The sequence below is a fragment of the Poeciliopsis prolifica genome, unplaced genomic scaffold (assembly GCF_027474105.1).
Source record: "Poeciliopsis prolifica strain line A6 unplaced genomic scaffold, Auburn_PproV2 SCAFFOLD006, whole genome shotgun sequence".
NCBI lineage: Eukaryota > Metazoa > Chordata > Actinopteri > Cyprinodontiformes > Poeciliidae > Poeciliopsis > Poeciliopsis prolifica.
The window spans coordinates 16717234-16724768 of NW_026562381.1; the positions used below are offsets into that span (position 1 = coordinate 16717234).

Genomic DNA, 7535 nt, shown 5'->3' on the forward strand with positions numbered 1-7535 from the left:
GGAGAGGAGTATAGTGTCATTTGAAGCTAAAAAACTGCTGTCATCTGAGTGAACTGCAGAAGAAGATGGAGCTGTTTCAATGACATCAACAAACTGAACTGCTTCTTCTTGAATCACCTTGACTGTTCCCAAGTCCACAAGGTCAGAAGTTGAGCTGAGGTTGAAGAAGTCATTACCAAAGTCTTTGTCCATATATTGCAGTCTGATGTTGGTCTTTAAACCAAAGGTATCCTTCACCTTGCTGAGAAGATCATCCAGAGAATCTGTATGCCATTTGGAAGAGTCAGTTTTTCAGTGTTGCTCTCTCCTAGAATCACCTTCAGTCTTGCAGGTTTTGAACTTGCCATGGCAATCTGAAAAAAGGGCATAAAAGATGGCTCCACTGGATGTAGAGGAGCAACAGCTCTAATCTCAGCCTCTCCGAGATGACTGAGCTTCTGACCCCATGTTGAGTGAGAGCTCATCAACCCTTTGGAGGAAATTAATTTCATCGTTCTTGACCACCTATTATTCCTTTTACTTTAAAATGATGTTATTTATCGAAACTATTTTGAATTAGTTTAGAGTATATGTTTTTCATATTATTGATACAATACAGCATATTAACTAATAACTTAACTTTTTTTTCTAAATTAGAAGCTTAGTGAAGCAAATATGGCTTACCTTCTATGGTCTGATGATGCTTGGCTCCAGGCCTGGAGAGTGGGAAAGAGAAATTAACTCAAAGTTCCTACAAACATGAATTGCTTATTGTGTTTTTGCTTTTTTAAGAAAAATGACATCTTATGGATTATTAGCGCAGTCAGGATATTATGCGTTTTATATCATTTCGTCAGTAAGCAGGCTGACAATTGGAACAAATGGCTTCCCTGACTGCAGCTCACGGTGACAAGTGACAAGCAGAGCGCAGTTGCGTCACATTAAATTAGTTTTGCGTATAACACTAACACCTCCGTAACTGTACGTTAAGATTACCCATAAAAAATCAACCTGTCCAGTAGTTCTTGTTATAAAATCTGGCCACCGCTGCAGTGCATTAGCTGCTCCCACACTTTGACCCAGTCTAGCTTCCGACCGGAACACGCCAGCAGTTCTCGGTCCACCAGCACCAGCCCTGAACGTCTCCAGTCTAAATCACATTTCATGTTTTCACTACATACCCGGCTTCCAGCTATTTAAGTTCTTTAGGGTCAAATAAAAAGTACACACTCAAAATAAACGTTCACTAACTAACAGAGCAGTTAAGTTCAAACATGCCAAATAGCGCGGCAAATTACAACTAGCAAATGTGTTCAAAGCAAATAACTGATGATACTTCGACGTTAAAAACAGTTAACTGTTTCAAATTAAAGGTAGAAAAAGTCATTAATATTTTTAACACCGTTTAAATAATATTTTGCCATGATGTGTAGAATACTTACTGTTTTACAATCCGGTGGACAGTCGATGGTCAGAAGAAATGGCGGCTGCACAAGCGGTCGGTACAAGAAGGGATCTGTCTCGGGCAAAGCTTGCGTAATGACGTCAGACGTAAAAACTGCATTCAACTTAATTGGTTCACGTCAACTCAAAGTTAACCGTTTGTTTTAGATGAAATGTGTGTCTTTTAAGTTAATTGAACTCATGAAAGTAAGTTGACATAACTAAAGCCAAACAATTAAGTCAGGTTAATGTAAAAAGGCCATAACATTAACTACAGCCCAAATACACTTTTTAGAGTGTATGTGTAGCGCACACTACAGCCGGCCGCGCTCCACCACCGCTCCACTCCTCGGCGTGCCACGCCCCTTACGTTTCGGTCCAACTAGAAGGAAAGAACAGGAAAGCGCCAGCATCCCCTCACCAGAACTCCGTCGGAAGACGTGCTTTTTGCCAGCACTCTGCAGGATCAGTTCGACCAGAAAGAAACTTTACTTACAGGCGCGGGCAACATTTACATTTAATCTGCCCTGATTCTCTGTACTGGGCCGTCTGTCCAACTCCCGATGGCTTGTGCCGGATGAGCGGCTCCGTCTGCTCCCCACGTGTCAGTTCCCGTGGCTGCAGAACCAGTTCTCTCTCTTCTTCCTAGCCAAGCTCCCTTTATTTTGGCTCTAATCAGCTCTGCTGACACCTGTCTGGGTGGCCAATTAGTGCGCCCCGCCTCCCGAGACAACCACCTTCAGTCCAGGGTGTTTGGATTGTCAAAAGGGAAAAGGATAAGAAAAGCAACAACCCAAAACAATATACATGCAAAGCAAACAAAAAAGCAATAATAAACCATAAAAGAAAACAATCATTTTCCCCTGTTCAACACTATTCTAATGGATTTTGGGTTTTCCTGGAACAAGACCGTTAGTTTCCAACAAGTCATATGAAAATAAATGTGGACAAGCCAGGACAAACATCACTTCCATGTCTAATATTTACCTTCATAGGATGAAAAAAGAGGCTTACTGTGTGACGACAAAAGACGATACCAATAGTGTAGTTGTCCAAAATAAAATTAATGATTGCTGAATAGGATGTAGAAATACTCTGATTCATTTTGGAACAATAATGCTTTAAATGACAAATGAGGCAAAAGATTCCAAAATCCCCCTGAATGCAATCAGGGGGATTTTCCCTGTGGTAAATAACTTAAAATTTAAGACAAAAAAATAATCCATCCACATTTTAAATAATGGATATAAACAACACCACATCTGTAAAACTGATGGGTTTGTACATTCCTCTACAAATACCTGTTGGGAAAAACGCATAAATCAAGGTCCCTCCCTCGGTATGTCAGACTGTTTTGTTCTCAAAAGAATAAATAACAGATAAAGTTATTCATCTAAAACTGTTTGATCAAACAATATTCCTATGCTAATAAGGTCAGCAACTTTCAGAAAAGAAATACATCAAGGAAGGCTCTTTTGTAAATATTGCACTAATGTAATTTATAAAAGATAATTACCAGCCTGCTAACAGATGTATATACGAGTAGAATAAAACATGAGGACATAACATGAGCAGCTGCAGCGACATGTTCACATTATGCATCAAACTCATAGATATTCCTTTAAATCTGGTTGTTTCAGCCTTTGATGGAAATTCTTTGATGGTCCCCGCTGGACAGATTTCATGTTAATTTTACAGATGTGTCAATCTCATTCCAGCAACATCTGCTTAAACTTATAACACAGGAGAAATTCAGTTTGATATCACCTTATATAAATTCCTCATGTGTTGTACATACATTTTTTACCCATTGAAGTTGCCATTAAAACATGTCTTATACACTCACTGGTCCTGTCCAGAGGTACATCTTGCTAGACTCATTGTATGGCAGCAACGTTGTGGACCAAATGTAAAGGTGATCATTGGAGGTGATGTTCCTAGTTTAAAGGTAACTGAACTCAGCAAACCGACTAAACAGGCTGATGGCAACAGTAGAGAATTTAACACTAACTTAAAAAACTCAAGAAGTCCTTATGGGTAGAAGTTTGATTGCTGGAGTGATAACCAGAGGAGTTAATGAGCAAATGAGAGACCAGAGAGAGATACTGAGGGAAGTTTGGGCATAACTATTATTTTTCATGCCCTAGATTTTAGACATTAGACATTCCTCAGATTTTGTAATATAAGCATCACTAACCCCACTTCCTAGAATCCAGGTCCGAGATATTAAAAGCAAACAAAGTTGTCCTGACATCACAATACACAAAACATTCAGAATAAACATTTTCTGTTCACATCCTCTCTTAATAATAATAAATACAATTATCAAACAAATTTTGGTACCAATAACAATTTTTAATTCATGATTTTATTGTTTTGTTTCAGTTCCACTATAGCTTACCACAAAAATATGAAAGAGAAGGCAATGGGAAAAACGACCAAACCTCAATTAGAAACTTCAAACACATTTTCAGACTGTATATTTATTCATATCTTTTGTAAGAGAATAAGTAAACATTTCTTGCTTAAGCCTTGATATAAATTTGACAGGAGCTGCAACTTATTTCAGGATTAACTTGTTAAGGGTAACAGGCATTCATCAGCTAGAAGCATCATTAGTCATGGTGTTTGTTGCTGTAACCTATTATCAGCCAATTTTTAGTCAAAGTTAGATTTTCCCACTATCTGCAACTTCTAATGTCAATCTGTTTCTTCTGGTTTGTATGAAGTTCTTTTCTAACTGTATCATCGGATACCCAGCATTGCTTCTTGAAAACATAGGTGAAGAGATGGGTCAGCAGAGAAGGGTGCTTGATTTCACACTACATAACTGGACCAAAGATATTGTTGGTTTATTGAAGGAGCACCTTAAGGGGCCCTTGAGAAAGGTCACCAGGGAGACAAAATGCAGAGTCCGTGTGCTCAGGAGGGGCCAGTTTGTCACTTTGGCGAAGTTCACTGAAGCAGTTAAAAGGCTGCCTGGCAGCAGGGCACCAGCAGTGGACAAAACTCAAACTGTGATGCTGGAAACTCAGAACATCATGACACTGCTGGGTTGACATGCCCTCTGAAATGTCACACAGAGGACAAGGACAACATCTGTGACAGAAAGGCCTTTTCACACCAGTATCTCTTACTGCATGCCGTTATCTGTTATGGTGTTGATAAAAACAAGAAATATGAACTAATCTAGATTCATGGGTGTTGTCTGCAGTAATCTCAATGTAGTACAGCTCAGGAAGTTGAAATACTTTGGAGCAATGCTTCTTGCTGTTTGGTGTCTGAACAGCCGCCAAGAAAGGAGCCCTATTTATTTTCCTTGACACTAATTGACTGTACCAAACTGAGAAAGAATCATTGTAAATGTTATCTCATGCTCAAAGCGAGCATGTGTGTGTGTTTGGTGTATGAGTGATCTAATTAAGCAATTATAAGTGCTTTAAGAGGGGGGTCTCAAGTATTCACATAGTTTAGCTATTTGCAGGCAGCTGTGGTCCCTAAGCCTGGCAAATACTGGAGGTTCACTGCTGAGGGCTGAACCTGTTAGCAATTTCACAGATAAAAGGCTAAAAATCATGGTAGATGTTTCACTGCCTACTATCTATAAGAAATCTGAATTACAGAAAATATAATTATCACAAACTTTTAAAATATGCTGATCAACAGAGGGAAGTAATAACATTTGTCTAAAAACCAAAATCAAGTTTTAAACATAAAACAAATGTTAATCAGTGTCCTTGATTGTTTTGAATGACATTTCATATCAAATTATTTGACATGTACTTGATTGGTTTCTTTTTGATTAATTCAGGTGCTTTTAGACCAACAGCAATGCAGGAGACTGATCTAAAAAAACACTGTTTGGCAGACAGTGTTACTAAATGGGTCACATGTCACCTGTTGACTTTATTTGCAGCCTGTGGAGAACAGTCATCCACATGCCAATCAGAGTGACAAGATAGCTGCGAACCAGCAGGTTGATTTTCATGACATGTTTTGAATGTTTTATGATGTGAACCAAATCTACTATACCTGTACATATATGCAATTGAAACCAGTTACTTGGCAAATAAGCAGTATTTTATTTTACATTTAAATGCAACTGTACACCTAGAAAGAAACCATGATTGTTACTTTGGTTTTACTGAGATTCTGTGAAATTGTATCTCCGTAAAAATATCCTTGCTATAGCAAAGAAGGCGTATTAGTTTTTTACATTTTCTTGATATTATGCACTGATAAAGGTTTTAGTTTAAATAAATCCATCCATTATTCTACATGCTTATCTCTAGTGGAGTCACCATCGGTGCTGGTGCCTATCTCCAGCAGTCAAAGAGTGAGAGGCGAGGTACACACTGGACCAATCCATCACAGAGTTTAAAAGAAATGTTAATTTTATTATACCGTGCAGCTAACCCAAATGTCCATTCATGGGCCTGACTTGTGTACTCAATATGAGATAAGTAAGGAAATTTACAGACTTAAACAGTGTCTTTATTATCTTCAATGTTTAAACTGAAAATTATTTTAACCTTATTATCTATGCTCCATTTGTTTTTCTGATAGCCCACCAGAAGTTATTGTGTTAATAAAGCATAGAAATACAAACTTGTTTATTTTTCTCTCCATCTGCTCAGCTCACCTGCTGTCAATCATTATGTTTAGTTTGCTCAACTAAACAAGCACACACACACACACACACACACCCCACACACACACACACACCCCCCCACACACACACACACACACCCACACACACACACACACACACACCCACCCCCCACACACACACGTGCGCACACACACACACACGTGCGCACACACACACACACACGTGCGCACACACACACACACACACACATATATATATATATATATATATATAATTATATATATATATATATATATATATATATATATATATTGATAAGTGGTTCTTGAAGGTGTGTTCTTAACACACCTCCAGCCTTAACAGCTGAGAACAGTTAAAGCCTTAACCATGACATATGTAATGCGCCAGTTCGACGGTATGAAGCTTCAGAAATTGTATGACCTGTAAAATAACCCCTTCCACTGCAAAGAGAGAAGGGCTTTTGTGTATTTGTTGATTATTAAACATTTTTACAAGGTTAATATTCATATACCTCATTAGAAAGTACAACATCTGGTAAAGTGCATGTCTGCTGAAGCTCATCGTGCGACCACTGTTGGGCTGCAGGTGGAATGTTGGAAAGAATAGAAGCTTCTTAAAGAGATCAGCCAATTTAAAATGTCAAAGTGAAAAGTCTATTTCTTTTTAAAGTTTTGTTTGAGACATACACAACATTTTTACATTAAATTAAGGTAACATTGTTACTTATTTGTGCCACAAAATGTGCCAGGAAAATACATAGTAACAAATAATCTTTATGCATTTTACTATTTGAAATGCATAAATTTTAAAGAATATTATAAAGAAGACATATTTTTAACCAAGTTGAAATAAATGAAGAACATCAGATTAGTTCTTGAGTGAGGTCAAGTAGAATAGTTTCCAGTTCAATTAATGTGACACATTCCATATAGTTTGCACTGTATAGTTAGGCAAAGTCTGAGAAAGTTGAACTACTTGTTGGAAATAAAGCACACCAGGCAACATCCCAGTTGATCAGACGTTTCTTTAAAGTTTTCAAAGAGATTTAGGCATGGCCCTGAAAGTAATCAACACATTTTATACTTCCTGCCTTTTGAAGTCACCAGTGCATAAAATTTCAGAGATAATAAACATCAAAACATTCTTTTATATTTGATTATGAAAAAAAAAAACAATGTCTAAAGCAACAAAAGTGAACAACCACGGTGCAAGAACCAAAGACCCCGCAGAACCACTTTGAAACAAATGATAAAATCTGTTTGCTTTGTTTTTTTTTTAACTTGAACTTTCTCTTTGTCTCTTTGGGTCCAAATGTTGTGACTGGCATGATAAAATTTCTCACACAGGCAATATGGAGTTTGCAACTTCAATCAAATAGGAAAATCCTGAGACACAAGGATTAGAAGGGAGTCAGCAATATTGCAAAAGGTTTTCTTTCTTTGCCCTTTTTAAGAGTAAAACCACAGCCCCACAAAAAATA

The 7535-nt window shown here is 37.7% G+C and overlaps 1 long non-coding RNA gene across 1 annotated transcript; it reads right to left on the minus strand.

The window, feature by feature from the left end:
• Nucleotides 1–304: 304 nt before the first annotated feature.
• LOC129360286 (uncharacterized) lies at nt 305–1480 on the minus strand. The gene is made up of 3 exons (XR_008605994.1): nt 1422–1480; nt 664–695; nt 305–353 (listed from the first exon to the last, which is right to left on the minus strand). It is a non-coding gene; the product is annotated as an uncharacterized LOC129360286 (long non-coding RNA).
• Nucleotides 1481–7535: the final 6055 nt, after the last annotated feature.